The sequence below is a fragment of the Orycteropus afer genome, unplaced genomic scaffold (genome assembly GCF_000298275.1).
Source record: "Orycteropus afer afer isolate SDZICR_OR568_19922 unplaced genomic scaffold, OryAfe1.0 scaffold00188, whole genome shotgun sequence".
Lineage (NCBI taxonomy): Eukaryota > Metazoa > Chordata > Mammalia > Tubulidentata > Orycteropodidae > Orycteropus > Orycteropus afer.
This window is the reverse complement of record NW_006921775.1, coordinates 5,175,613-5,184,061: the sequence shown is the minus strand read 5'-3', so window position 1 is coordinate 5,184,061 and position 8,449 is coordinate 5,175,613.

The following is an 8,449-nucleotide window of genomic DNA, read 5'->3' as shown; positions in this document are numbered from 1 at the left end:
ATCATAGATATGATATTATATATATATATACACACACAGAGACACACACACACACAGACACACATATGTATAGTGCTTTGGGTGCAAATTTCCAAAGCAAATTTGTTTTACATTCAACAGCTCATGATCATTTGATTTCACTGCCCTGACTAACATCCTCAACCATAATAAACTCTCCTCTCCCTGTGCTCTTCTTAACTATGCATTCCTGTCTGTTCCAACTTTCCCTCTGTGTGAATGCTGCCCCTCTGGTGTCTCATGGTTGATTGATCTAAGGGTGCATTTCCCTAGAGTAGGTAGGTGCATTGCCCTTGGGGTAGGTGTTCTGCATGTAAGTCTTTCTACCGTTGGGCTAAGAGCCAATCAGAAATTGAGTCCATTTCTAGGCCCAAATGGTAACCCAGGGCCGTAGTCTCAGGGGTTCCAGATGGTGGAATATTTTAGAAAACGATAGCAATAATTGTGGCACAACATGAAAAATATAATCAATGTCTCTGAGCTGTAAATGTGGAAGGTGTTATGTTGGCGAATGTGCTGTTGTGTATGTTTTCACCACACACACACACAAAAATCAATTTGCTAGTATCACCACTGAGCTCATCAGAAAAATCTTTTAAGTATTGAAAAGCTGTCAAGCTAATGGTGGCAGATAGAACATGACAAATACAATGACTAAATACAGATGAAGGATATAATGGCTACTAATATAGTTTGGTGCCACTGCTGTGATTCATGCTAACCTGCCAGCAGTTTTACCTGTCATTGCTTTTTGTACAATCCTTGTAAACATCAATACAGTGAAAAAGGCAAATAACATCTTAGCATTATTATGAAAATAGTTTTGACCTTGTAGATCCCCTAAAACGGTCTCAGGGACTTTCAGGGGGTCTACTTTACTTTGAAAAAGCTGCAGCAGGGAATATGGCAACACAGAGCAACACAGAATTACTAGCAATAGCTCTCAGGGGCAGAAAGTACGAGGCAGCTCTGGGAAGTCTGTGCTTCACGTACTTGTCTTTAGAGCCCAAAATTGAGTTACCGGTAGTTGTCATTCCCTAACAGCAGTTGAGATGTGTGCACTTGGTTAAAAATGTTTAGAAAATAAATTACTATGGGCTGTGCCTCGCAGAAAGAAATAGCTCTACACCTGTAGAAAGTTGAATTGGCAAAAGTTTTGTGATATATTTGTAACAATGAAGAGTAGCTGCTGAAATGGTCTACAGTAAAAAACCTCATGGAATTTAGTTCCTTGGTTTGGAGGTCATTGTTTCATGGGACATTCCAGTTAAGTGGCCTAATAGGTTTAGTACTTCTGCTCCGCCTCTTAGTTTGTTGTATAGTGTCTTGGTTATCTAGTGCTGTTATAAGTGAAATATCAAAAGTGGATGCTTTTATTTTCTTATAGTTTAGGAGGCTAGAAGTCCAAGTTCAAAGTGCTGGGGTTCTAGAGCTTGGATGAGGCCCCTCGACCTTGGGCTTCAGCTCTGCTTCCTGTTTCAGGCCCACTAGAGCTGGAGGCTTTTTCTGACTCATGCAGCTGCTGGCTGTTAAGGCTTATGAATCCAAGATCAACAGGGAAAATACTACATTCCCAAGATCAGCATGTAAGACTACTGGTTCAAGTTCAGTAACCATCCTACAATTGGCAGGCAACATGGCAGGCCAAGACTCCACCAAATGCAGGGTCCAGATGTGCCAAAACTAGACCTTTCCCAGTTTCTTCTTATGTATTGGAACCCTAAAGGCAGCTCCTTAGCTGCTCACAGGAGATTCCACCATGGAGTAGATTACCAATCTTATCATGGGGAATAACTACTACATCCAGCTGCTAAGCCACTCAAAACCACAGTCCAGCCAAGTTGATATACAACTTTAACTACCACCTGTAGAGCCCAGGTCTTAAAAGCTTGCAAGGGGCCATTGAAGCCCCAACAACTGGTCTCAACTTGCCATGCAGCAACAGAGGCAGAAGAGTCAGAAATAGGAGGAAGAAATGTAATGTGTGGCTAATCGTCTCCACAAATAATTGCATCCTTTGTCATGACAGCAAAAGAACTGGATGGTGTTCGGCTACCATTGCTGAACATTCAGATCAAAGATTCTATAGAAGAATCCTGATCAAAAGGAGGAAAATATAGAACAGAATTTAAAATTCTCATGGAATCTAGACTTCTTAGAGCCTTGAAGGTTGAATGAACCCCTGAAACTATTGCCCTAGGATAATCTTTAATCCTTATACCCAAAACATCCCCTGAAGTCATCTTAAAATCAAACAATGATTTAGCTTAACTAGTAAAGAATGTCAGCATTGAGCATTGTGCTCTTTTAAGAAATATCTATATGGGATCAAATTGATAACAGCAACTTGAAAGATTAAATAGGAAATTTAGGGGACAATGAACTTATATTAATGGGGGAGGAACAATTCAGAATAGGAGGGTGAGAATAGTTGCACAACTCGAAGAATATAATCAATATTACTAAATGGTACATGCAGAAACTTTTGAATTGGATTCTCCTGTGTATATTCTCAACAACAGGAGCTCTGGGAGCGTAGTGGCTAAGGTACTTGACTCCTAACCAGAAGGCTGGTGGTTCAAACCCACCAGCCACTCCTCAGAAGCCAGATTGAGCAATCTAATTCTGCAGAGATACTGCTTCGGAAACCCAAGGAGGGGTCACTATGAGTCAAATCAACTCGATGGCAATGAAGTTTCTTTTTTTTTGTTGTTGTTATTCTCAACATTCAGAAAAGAAACGTAGCTCTGAAATATGTTTCTTCATCTGCCTGCTTACAGATTGCATATATTTCTTCCTTTTGAGAAATACAGGTAATGATTAAGTTTCAGTCTCTGTTTCCAACCCTCTCATTTTGTCCCTAACTTCCTGTCCCTCACAGTTCTGCAGTTCCCTCTAAGTCCATTCTTTCTCTGCTGTTCTTCCCTTTCCTTCTAAACGCCCAGCGCCTCTATCTCAAGCCTACCAGTTGTTCCAGTTTCCTGCCAGGTGCTCTGAGTGGCCTCTTCTGGGAAAGGTGAAATACAGGCAGTGGGGCCTAGACTGCCCTTGCTGGGGTCTGGGGGAGGAGGCTAGGAATGGAAGGTCTGAGCACGGACGCTGGTATCTTCCAGAATCAAGGCGTTTGAGGACCCAGATGGGCTGGATATAGACACGGTGTAAGGATCATAGGCAAGTATCTTTTGGGAACAGAAGTAGCAGGTAAAGGAACCACAGATCTTCCCCCTCCCCACCACGAGCCACGTCTGTCCCCATGCCTACAGCCTCACCGCCACTGCTGGAAGTAGCAGCTGTGGGACCCATACGTGGAGCCCTGTGCGTTAGGCTTTCCCTTCGGGCCAGTCTTTCCTTTTTCCCAGTGGAAGACAGGCAGTGCGGAGCTGGGAGTAAAGGGAGACCCAGAGCTACCCAGCCACCAGCCTCTATCCACTAGAGACACCCCAGGATGGGCAGAGAAAGCCATGAGCAGGCGGGGGAGATGCACGGCTGAGGCGGCTGGTTTCTTGCGTGCCGGGGAAATGGGAATTCTGTAAAAGCGCAGCGCTCAAAGGCTGTGTGCAACCCGTTCTCTCCAAAGTCCGGGTTTCTCTGATTCAAATACGACCCCTAGAGGTAGATACTCCATGAAACTGCATACCATTCTACCCTTTGAGAAGCTGTCTCTACCGTCAAGTTTGCCCTACCTGGGGCCCCGCGGAGCTTTCTGGTACATGGAATACTGATCGAGAGGATTCTGGGAGTCGTAGTTCCCACGCTTCCCATTGCGCACGCGCCATTCTGCCCCCACGTTCAGGCTTTTACTGCTCGGCAGCACAGGTAGGAGACTTGAGCCCCTGTGCACTGCCGGCCTATAACTTGTGGCGGCTCCGTAACTCCTCTGGTGAGAAGTCCTACAGTGGAATCCTACAAATAGACTTGGTTCCTCTCACCATCTGATAATTATGACAGTGTATGATAATTGCTGAGATTGAGGGGACGTAGAGGCAGCATACAGCGTGTAGGACAAGACCTAGGAGTTGAAACCGTGGAGTAAGGCCTTGAAAGGGCCCTTGAGTTAGGCGGAGGAGATGGCGTTATTCCCAATGGGAAACAATTGTCATTTCTTAACTTTTTTTATTAAGGTCACGTGCCTGCGGTTCAGAGGAGTCGGGAAATAAGGGCTTTGGGGACCAGAGTAGCCAAAGGGGAGAGGTGATGGGGGCCGATGATGTGAGTGATAGTATGGAGTGAATAGGTAATGAAGGTGCAAAGAGAGATAGTTGAAGACTCCCAGATTTCTGGTTTGGGCCACACACATATCACCAGATCTTTTTACCTAGTGACACGCATCCTAATCTGTCTCAATTCAGAAAAAGACTTTCGGGGACAACTGACAAATACGTGCAAATCCATTCACAGAACCATTCAGATGCACACACTGACCCAACAGATATTGATCCAGAGGTGCATGCAGCTATTATATCCACCCTTTGAACACATTGGTGTGTAAATACACCCAGCCACGTAGCTAGTTATCACATACTCACACACTGCCTGCTGATGATAAATTGGCAGCTTCATCTCAGCTCAAAGAAACTGTGCCCAGAGCTGAGGATGCCCTGCCTAATTGTAGCCTCCAGGCAAGAAGGAGGCTGGTTGGTTTATTTGGGCCTCTGTGGTAGTTAAGATTCTGGGTCAACTTGGTCTGGCCTGGTTGAGTGGCTGGGCAGCTGGTGGTAGTTATTACACATGATGAGACTGGCAATCAACTCCATGATAGGATCTACTACGGGCAGCTGAATAGCTCCTTTAGGGATGTGGTCTGCTTCCTGTATATAATAAGTGGCTTTGGGAATGGTCTCTAGCTTATGGCACACTTGAATCCTGCATGTAGCCATGTTGTTGTTCAGTAGCCTGCCATGCTCTGCCAACTTTGGCACTTTCAGTGGACCTGAATCAATGGCCTGCTGTGTTGTTTGGTAACATTGGGACTGTGCCTTTTCACTTGTCGACCTTGGGTTTGTCAGCCTCAGCAGCTAGCAGAGCTGAAGCCTAAGGCTGAGGGGCTTTCGCTCAGCCCCTAGAGCCTGGAACTTTGAACTTGGACTTAAAGCCTCCAAACTATAAGAGAATAAACTCTTATTTGTTGAAGCCATCCCGTTTGTGGTATATTTCTGTTAGAGTGGCACTAGGTAACCAGAACAGCCTGTTTCTGGAAACTTTATACATAGCTCAGCCCTTATTCTTCCTCCCTGCTACCTCCACTTCCACTGTGGCTCTCTGACTCCTGCTAGTCATTATCCTGACACTCTCCAGATCAGAGGGTGAATTCAGGTAATGCTTTGCTTATTTGAATATGTTTGCTTAGAGTCTTCCCAGAGTGGTAGTTATATTTTGTGTGTGCTGGATTCTTGAGAATCCAATGAAAACTGTGAGCCCACATCCCAGATAAGCACACATCTTTACCCACATTATTTTGAAAACAAAATAGAAACTCAGTTGTAGGCCTCTGGTTAAGAACCCTACTAGAGGTAAATCAGAAGGTCAGGTTCCTATTTGCCTTTTCTGCAGCCTTCAGTGGGCTCTAGAGGGGAGATAAGTAGAGCTCCCAGCCTCTAGAGGAGGCAGGGAGTGAGAAAGGGACAGCCTCTCCCATCTACCTACTACCCATAAATATGGAGCCTAGCTGTTAGTCATTGCATGCCCTTTGCTGGACAGTCAGTCATTCAGCTGGTTAGTTGGAGAGCTGCCCAGACAGTTCAAGCTTGCCAGATGTTTAGATACTTAAGGTTAGTTGGTCAGTTAGAAAGCCAGGTCAGTCAAATAAATGGCTTGTGGCTTAGAAACTTAATCGGCCAGCCAGTTACTCAGGATTAATTTTTCAGATAAGACAGTGGTCGATCAGAATCCATCAGTCAAAAGATCAATGTAATGGTCAGTCCGTCAGCCAGGGAGCCAGGTACTGAGACTACTGAAGAGCTGGTTCCTTAGTCCAACAGAAGGGCACTTGGCGTGAGACCATCTGCTCAGTGTGTCTTTACTTGCTAGAATTTCAAGACAATGTAGACAGGTGGAGAGCAGAGCTGTCTCCTCCTGGACCACAAGAGGGAGCTTCAGTTTACTGGGAAAGATGTGGGTGACCCAGGAAAGAGGAAGAGCTGCAGAACAAGGACCAGAAAAAGGGTTTGCCAGTAGAGGATGGTGTGGTATCCCTTCACACCCATGCCCTACGTACTCCATAGGCTAAACTTCAGGCTCTAGGGATCCCAGTCTCTGGCTGGCTTCTGATGAAAGGCTCCTGAAAGGTCTTTGCATCCTGGAGGGTGCCTAACTGACAGAGATGTGCTTGGACAAAGCACTGGGCAAATGAAGGGAGGGAGGGAGGGAGGGGGGACACAGCCTCAATTTTCTGTCCCAGGCAGGAAGGAGGAGAGCAGCTTCCTGTAGCTGAGGCACTAAGAACAGGATCTCTCTTCTGCCAAGGTGCATGTCAAGTCCTGGGCTGCTTCTCTTGCAGCTTCTCTAGGGGCCAAGGAGGAGCCAGACCATTGGCTTCAATCATCCAGACTCCCATTCCTTTGCTGAACTCTGTGGTCAGCAGCTTCTTCTCAAATTAACAGTATTCTAACTAAAGCAGGACACATGGAGGCTAGACACAGATAATGAAAGACATGGGGAAAGGACATGCAGTGTGCTTCATTTCCTTTGAGGGATAATTGAGATCTTTATATAAGATGTCAAATACAGTGTTGGGCACAAAGATGACACTCAGTAAATTTAAGTTCTTTTCTTCCCAAAGGGAAGTGCATGAGCCCAGGGAGCTGTTTCCCCAGTCATATCTAGAGAGAGATGTGGTGCTTCCAGGTGTGTTTCCTTGCTTAAGAAACAGGTAGGGACATTCTGGTTCCAACTGTTTTGGGTGACTCAGAGCAATAATAATAAAGAATAATTTGGGAGCAGTAATGACTGCTGCCATTTAGAGATGTCCAGGGGCCTTGTGCTTTCTGTGTACTCTCTTACATGAGGCATCAAGCCCAACCTACAGATGAGGAATCTCAGGCTTTAGAGAGCTTAGATATCTTAAGATCTTAGGAGCTTTGGTAGCATAGTGCCTAAGGCACTTGACCGCTAACCAGAAAGCTGGCGGTTCAAACCCCCTAGCCACTCCTCAGAAGGAAGGATGGGCAATCTACTTCTGTAGTGATACCACTTCGGAAACCCAAGGAGGGGTCGCTATGAGTTGGGTCGGACTCGACAGCACATAACAACAACAACATCTTAAGATCCCAGGGAAGTAGTATAGAACTGGATTTGAACTTGGTCTGTAGGTTCCAAATCTCATTCCCTTTTTGGAATATGACACTCTAGGCCACAGTGGAGAGAAGGGAGAAGAATGAGGAAGTTGCTGGGTTCTGAGGAAGGCTGGCTGGGCACTCAGGACAGGACTGTCCTCTCTGACCCAGCAAACCTGACATCCCATGTGGTGACATGCATACATACAGGAAATGCATCAAAGGCAATCCACGTGCAACCCCTTCCTCCTTGGACTTATTAAAGTGTCTTAGTTCTCTAGTGCTGCTGTAACAGAAATACCACAAGTTGGTGGCTTTAACAAACAGAAGTTTATTCTCTCACAGTTTAGGATGCTAGAAGTGTAAATTCAGAGCACCAGTTCTAGGGAAAGGCTGCTCTCTGTGTCTCTTGGTCCTAGGAGGATCCCAGCACAGGGACCCTGGGTCCAAAGAATGTGCCCTTCCTTCTCCCAGCTTTTCACCCCCTCACTCCCTTCTCACTCCTTTTACCTCTTTTAAGATAAAAGGTGTTGCAGGCCACACCCCAGGGAAGCTCCCCTTACATTGGATCAGGGCTGTGATGGAACTAACTTGTGTCTCCCCCTAATCCTCTTACACCTAAACAACATATCACTTCAGATCACATCGTGGGGTCTCCTTACATATCTGCCACTTTACATCATTATACAACTACTAAACCACTGAGAATCATGGCCGGCCAAGTTGACACAAATTTTTGGGGAACACAATTCAATCCATGACACAAAGTAATAACGCGAGAGAGGTAAGAGGCAGCGTAATGATGAAGGACCTCGTGGGCCGCCTTGGGGAGCTTGGGTTTCATCTGAAGGCAGTGGCAAGCCAAGGCAGGGTTTTTAACAAGGAGTGACAGGATTCGATTTGTGCCATGAATGTACAATCTATGTCAGAGATAAATATTTGTCATATCCCAACCATTACACAGACTTCTTATGGGGCATTAATGGTATAGTGATTACGAGCAAAGGCTCAGCAGTCAGGCTGGTTTGACTTCCAGTTCTACCACTTTTCAGCTTTGAGGCCTTGGCAAGTGACCTCTGTTTCCTTCACCTTAAAAATGGGAAGCATAATCATTTCTAAGTCACAGAGTTGCTGTGAGCATGAAACGAGATTATGCACAT